Here is a 7,107-nt window from a genome sequence, read left to right as displayed (position 1 = left end):
GAGCTGTGTATGGGGGTAACTGTGTAGGCTTGGCTTCCTCCACCATGGGCATAGCTACCAGAGTCACCAGGGGAGGTGTGCCTTGCTATTCAGTGGTGATTTTCTATAAGAGTGTTTTATAAATACTTTATCAAACTAATAGAGTCCAATAATTCCAAGGGTCCAGTTACCATAAAGAAAAGCACTTGTCATAAGATCCAGATTTAAGGAAATACAAGTTAGGGCAAGTGAGAGTGTACTGCACCAATCTTCCTCTATGAACAGTCCACCCTTTAGCTAAGCTTGGGTCTTTCTGGACCAGAAGTTCAAAATCATGGCCACTTATATCAGGTATCAAGTAATACTGGTGGCCTTTCTTGAGCTCTAGATTTAAGTGTGTGTGTGCATAAAATATGTAGTTTTTCACTTGTGAACTTAAAATATGTGTCTGTGTAAATCCTGCTTCTTGCCCTTCAAACACTCCTGATTCATTCCACTTGGACCCAAATCCGAGCATCTCCCCCACTCCAGCTGTGGCTGGCCCGCTCAGGAGAGTCCTTGGACTCACAAAGCACCTTTTGAGTTTTAACCCTCGAGCTCAGTTGGTGCCGGGTTCTCAAAGCTTTGGAGGACATGTAGCAGTCTGGGGGCCCCTTCCTATGCTAGTGACAGCTGTATGGAAACAATTCTTCCCCACCCTGGTGCCATGAGGAAGCCGAGCAAAATAACTACAAGACCCATTTCCCCTGTCATTTTCTGTGTGGTGTCTTTCGATTGAGTTATGGAATATTTTCAACGAATGCTTATTTGCATCCTACTGTGGGCATGCCTACGTCTCCCCATATCCGCTCTGAGAAAGACAGACATGGACATGGAGAAACAGTGATTCTCCACTGATGACCCTTAGAATCTCAGAGTTGGATGTGACCCCAGAGATTCTTGGCTGCTGCCCTTGACAGAGGCTATGAAGGGTCACACTCACAGGAGAGTCACACAGAGATGCACAGAACGCTGGGCTCCATGGTGTCACACTGCTCCTAAAATGGGAGACCCTTTCTCCTCCTGATCAAACATATAATGTTCCCTCATGAAGGAAAGTGCCTCCTCTCACCATGCAAATAGTTGGCTGCTAAGTCTCTCGACTTTCTCAGCATTGCCATTAGCAGGATTTGGTCCCTCTTCCCCTTTCCTACTCTCAGGTCTGATTTTTGCTGGAGGTTTGTTTCATAACCATAACTCATGTCTTCCAAGGTCACAGTTGGCCTGCGGCCTACATTCTAAGTATTTTAATACAAATCAGCCAGAGGGTTTCTCCACGAGAGCATACTTGCTGCTTGGGTCTTTTGCTAAAAGTGAAGAGAATGTCCTTCCAGTGTGACATGAAGCCACATATGCCCTGGATTTGCCACTGTGGGCAGGTTAGACACGGCTTATGCCCAGGTGGGGACAGAGGCAGAAGCTCCACTTGAGCACCATTGGTTCCCAAAACGCCACAGTGACTGTGGCCTGGGCCCCAACTTCAGAGTCGGGAATTATTTCAAGATGCCTGTGGTGGGTTGAATGGCGTCCCCCACAAAGACACGTTCATGCCCAAATCTCTGCCCTGTGAATGTGAACTCTTCCGGCAAAAGGGTATTTGCAGATGTAATCAAAGAAATGATTTTGAGATGAGCTCATACTAGAGGACCTGGGTGGGTCCTCAATCCAACAGGGGTCCTTCCAAGACACACCCAAAGGAGAAGGCAATGTGAAGACTGAGACAGAGGTTGGAATGATGTGCCAAGAGCCCAGGCAACCAAGGATACCCCCCAAAGCTGGAAGAGGTGTCGAAGGACCCTAACTCCAGAGGGAGGGTGGCTTTGTCACTGCCTTCATTTCAGGCTTCTGGTGCTGAGTCATCTGCTTTTTGGTAGTCCTAGAAAACATCTCCTATTCATGTTCCCCAGGGGGTATAATTTGGGGTCCTTCATGCGACAGAGCCCAGGGAATGCTCTTCCTTCACGTGGCCATTCTCAGCAAATGAGTGCTGGGCGCACGGGCTGTTGTGACACCACTCTGGGAATTTGAAGGATTAAACTCAGGGTGGCCTCCCCTTTTCATTGAGATGCTCTTTTTGGTTTCCCTGAAGCAGCGAGCTGCAGGGACTCCCTCTGAGGTGGTGAGGGTGGAGATGGGGGTGAACTGGGATCCTGTTGGGTGTCCTGGCAAGCTGCAGAGAAGGCAGCATGGCCACGGGATGACCTTGAGATCCTTTATGCTGGGGTCAGGGTGATGCAGGCTCAAGTTTTGGGTCTCTCTTTACCAGCTGTGTGAGCCAAAGAAGGATCCCCCCCTCCCAAGAAGACTACATTTCCCAGCCTCCCTTGCATTTAGATGAGGGCCATGTGACAGGGTTTTGGCCAGTGAGATGGGGGTGGAGAGGTTGGCCAGCAGTGCAGGATGGCTCAGCCTCTCTCTTTCCTTCCTGGCCACCTCTGAAGCTGTGTGTTTTAATGATGGTGGTGCAACTTGGTAGCAGCCTGAGCCGCAGTCTATTTCAGACTGTGAGATGAAGGAGGAACGAACCTTTCTTGGCTGTGCCATGCCACTGTACCACCACCTCGGCTGTACTGACTAAGGCTGAGCTTGGTGATGCTTTTTAACCTCTCTGAGCCTCAGTATCTTCTTTTGCAAATGTTGGTTGTGATAACATGCTCTGCTATATTAATTGTAATAGCTATTGTTGTAGTCAAGGCCAGCTTCACTGTAAGTAACAGAAACCCACTCATTAGGGCTAAATTAGAAAGGGAATTTGCTGGAGAATCTCACGGGGATCTTGAGAAACCCGGAATCCTTTGCTTTCCTACCTGCGAGGTCACATTTCTTTTGGTTCCATTATCCTCATCCAATTCACTGACATCTCTGTGTCCCACCTAAGTTTCTAGGAGAAAAAAATCTGATTGGCTCAGCATGTGTCAAGTGTCCACCTCTGGTCCAATCAGCTGTGGCCAGAAACCACAGTCACTTAAGATAAATGTGGCCATGAATAGGGCATACCCCAAAGTTGTCTACCATGTTCTAGGCAGGAATGCTGACTTTCATGAAGGAGCATGTTTGGAACCACACGAGAGGGTGCACCCAGAGCTTCTTGGCAGGGTTTTGCCAGCAAAGAATGATCTCCCAGTTAAAACTCTGGAGTCACATTTCTGGTCTTTGGGAGGATCCCGGAGGGTCTGAATGTCCTGATGCACTTAGACTGGTGAGCATCTTTCACCAAGCACAGCAGGTCATAAATAGCTCTGTGGTCACCCATGGATCAGTGGCACTGAAATCATGGTGAGGGAATGCAGCCCCCCCGCACCCCTTGGGCTTTCACCAGCTGCTCCGTCTCCCCTCTGTTCTGTGCGCCCACCCTGGAAGAACTTTGGCATTTGCTGAAAGGTCAGCAGCTGCAATTTCAGGCCATGTGGGTAACTTGAACTTGTAACATTTAAATGTAGCTGCAAAGGGTATGATTGTTACGCCTGATGTCAGCCTGGGCTAGAGGCTGGCAAGATAGCAGGCCTCCCTCACTCTTTACAAGGCAGTAGTTGACTGCTTATAAATGGCACAAGCCAATGTTTCTCCCCCTGAGCCCTGAATTACCCAAACTTCTCATTCCTGACATAGCAGAGTGCTCAGCTGCCTGTGCTCTGTAGCTCTCTGTGAAATCCTGGCTTGTTGGTTTCCCTGTCTCATTGCTAATCTGTTGTGAATAGTTACATTTATGAAACATAATAAAAAGAATTACTGGAATGGCCAATAGGCATATGAAAAGATGCTCCATATTGCAAATCACAGGAGAAATGCCATTCTAAGCTACAATGAAACACCACTGCAAACCAGCTAGGATGGCAGTTATAGGAAAAAGGAAATAACAAGTGTAGGCGAAAATACAGGGACACAGGAACCTCGTTCATGGCTGGTGGGAATGTGCAATGGTGTGGCCCTGGCAGAAAATGGAACGGCAGCATCCCAAGAAATTAAATGATGTTATCATGTGCTTTAGCAATTCCACTTTGTATATATACTCCAAAGAACTAAAATCAGGAACTTAACAGATGATTACTCAAAGCAACATTTTTCACAACAGCCCCAAAGTGGAAGCAACCCAGGTGTTCACTGACCAATGAATGGATAAACAAAATGTGGTATATGCATGCAGTGAGTATTACTGAGCCTTAAAAAGGAGAAAAATTCTGACACAGGCTACATTGTGCATGACCTTGAGAATACTATGCTAAGTGAAATAAGGCAGTCACAAAGGAACAGATATTGTAGGGTTGCATTTATGCAAGGTACCTGGAGTAGCCAAATTCATAGAGACAGAAAGTATAAAAGTAGCTGCCAGAGGCTGGGGTGAGGGGCAAAGGAAGTTCATGTTTAATGGGGATGGAGTTTCATCTCTGGAAGCTGAAGATGGATGGTGGGGCTGGTTGTCCAACCATGTGGATGTGCTCATGCCATTGAATTGGGCACTTACAAATGGTTAATGCTTGAGGTCCTGGGTTCATCCCCAGCACTCCCTCACCCACCCCCAGATCTAAATGGTAAAAAGAATTACTGAAAAAATGACGTGAAAAAGAAATACATACAAAATAATGTTAATTGTAACTTTGCTTAAATTGGAATGGCACTCATTGTTACATTTAAATTACATCTTAATAAATATAATCAGAACAATCATAATGTGGAAAAATTGCTATAGTCATTTCTAGTTTTTCTACTGATCCACTAGTAGACCAATAGGGTTTGCAGACTGTCTATGATCTACTTTGTATTTTGAAAGTAAAACAGACTTTTGAGAAAAATACAGAGTGAATTTGACACAACATGCAGATTTAGGCAAATCGCTCCATAATCAGGATGCAGAACAATTTGTCATGCAAGACTCTCCCTTGGCTGATGCCCTCCCTGCACCCTCACCCCCCAGCAACCCTGGAAACCTTGGCAACCATCGCTGTCATGTTGTCCTTTTGAGAACACATGGAATCATGCATATGAAGCCCTTTGAGACTGGCTTCTTTCACTCAGCACAATGCTGTTGAGATCCATGTGAAAATAGTTCTTTGCCTTGCAGTATTCCATTCCAAGGATCTACCAGTTGGTTTACCCATTTGCTGCTGAGGAGCATTTGAGTGTTTACAGTTCCTGAATGTTAAAAATAGAGCTGAGGTAAACATCTCCACAGGGCTGTTTGTGTGAATACACATTTCCCTTTTCTAGGGTAGAAGTGATGGTCCCCTTGAGGGGTGTTATTTTGCACCATCACCCAGGAAATCCTCTGCATCAGAGGACAATGTCAGATTGCAAAGGAAACCTGAAAACCACTCAAAGGTTTCTCTCTTCATCTTTCAGTCATCAACTGGCCCAGAACTCCAAAAATCCATCCACTACTTTTTCTATAATTATATCAGAATCGTAGTCAGTCTTCTCACGTGAAAGGCAAAACACAGTTATTTGTTACCAGCAAAATGGCCTGTGGGGATCAGAGAAGGCTCCCTTCTGTGGTCCTCAGTCCCTAGAAGCTCCCAGGATCCTGGTGATATCAAGACTGAAATGTTCTGACCCAGCAGTTCCTCCTCGAGGCCCGTGTCTTACTGAAGCTCTTGTAGCAAATATGAGGACACTGCCTGGGCGTGTTTGAAGAACAAACTCTTCCAAAATTATCCAAATGTCCACACACTGGACCACAGGAAGTCTCTGTGACTGACTCAGATGTATCCCCAGGATGTCTGGCTGTGGCGGACACTTTGGATTGGTTGATCCAATACCAGTGGCCAACTCTCACCTCAGGCGTCCACGTAGGACATGAATCTAGCCAATGCTCTGTTAGGTGGAAATCTACTGGGGGTGGATGGATGGGTTGGGGGGTGGATTTTTCTTTCTTAATAAAAGGGAACTAACATTTCCTTTTTATTTTCTGCCCCTTTGAGTCTTCAGTGTGGGCTAAGTAGTCAGAGTGATGGCCACTTTGTGACCGCAAGGTGACAAGCAGGCGGACAAATGCCAGCAGACCCAGGATGACAGAGAAGGGACAGAGAGGGGTTCCCAACAGGACCTCTGAAGAGCTGAAAGCATGCCACAGCCACTGCCTAGCAAGTGCACTATGAGAAAAAACAAAACAAAACAAAACAAAACAAGCAAACCTGTGTGTAGCTTGCTCCGTGTTTTCTATTACTTGCAGCTAAAAACATTCTAAATAAGTGTCAAGCGGAAAATATCAAACTGAAGAGCAATGTGTAAATTCTTAGTTATGTCTGTATACATATTGTTATAGGCACACTGAAACACTGGAGGAGGAAAGATTGCTAACAAAGTATTGAGTACAACTTATCATTTTTTTTGGAGGGGGTACAGGGATTAAACTTGGGCACTTAACCACTGAGCCACATCCCCAGCCCTTTTTTATATTTTATTTAGAATCTTGCTGAGTTGCTTAGGGCCTTGATAAGTTGCTGAGGCTAGCTTTGAACTTGCAATCCTCCTGCCTCAGCCTCCTGAGTGGCTAACATTACAGGCCAGTGCCACCCTGCCCAGCTACATCTTGTTATTTTTAATCCTCTTTCTCGAAGGTGGGTATTTTGTGTTAAACACATTCACAAGTGAGCTCACTGAATTTCAAGGGGTTAAGTAACATTTCAAATTGTACAACTAGCAGAAAAGTAGCTTGGTACTCTGAGCCAGGTCTGTCCCTAGACACAGAGCTCTGGCCAACACCTGGGATCACCATGGTGCCTGTCTGCCACACTGACCCCCAGCAGCTTCCAGCACAATTATTTCTAGGGAGTGGGATGAGGGGTCAGACTGGTGATGAGGAGTCTTTATACAGTTATTTAGCAAGTATAATTTCGAATGAGTATTATTTTTGTTCTCAAAACACCAATCCAGAAAAAGTGGTAGAGTAAGACTGGAGCTAGGTGCTATGCTAGGAATATGATTTTTTTTTTCTTCCAGATTTGGAAGAGTCTGGGTCTCTATTCAGTCAGATCACACACGTGTTCTGGAAGCCCATTTATCTGAAAGAACCTGGCTAAGGAGATCACGAAATTGGCATTATGTTAGTATGTGACCTATGCCCCAGATAAGATCTCTGCCAATCTACCAGCC

Source organism: Marmota monax, unplaced genomic scaffold (genome assembly GCF_021218885.2).
Source record: "Marmota monax isolate L192 unplaced genomic scaffold, Marmota_monax_Labrador192_F-V1.1 WCK01_AAM20220418_F8-fsc00180, whole genome shotgun sequence".
Classification (NCBI taxonomy): Eukaryota; Metazoa; Chordata; class Mammalia; order Rodentia; family Sciuridae; genus Marmota; species Marmota monax.
The sequence above is the reverse complement of the archived record's forward strand: the minus strand, read 5'-3'. Positions refer to the sequence as shown.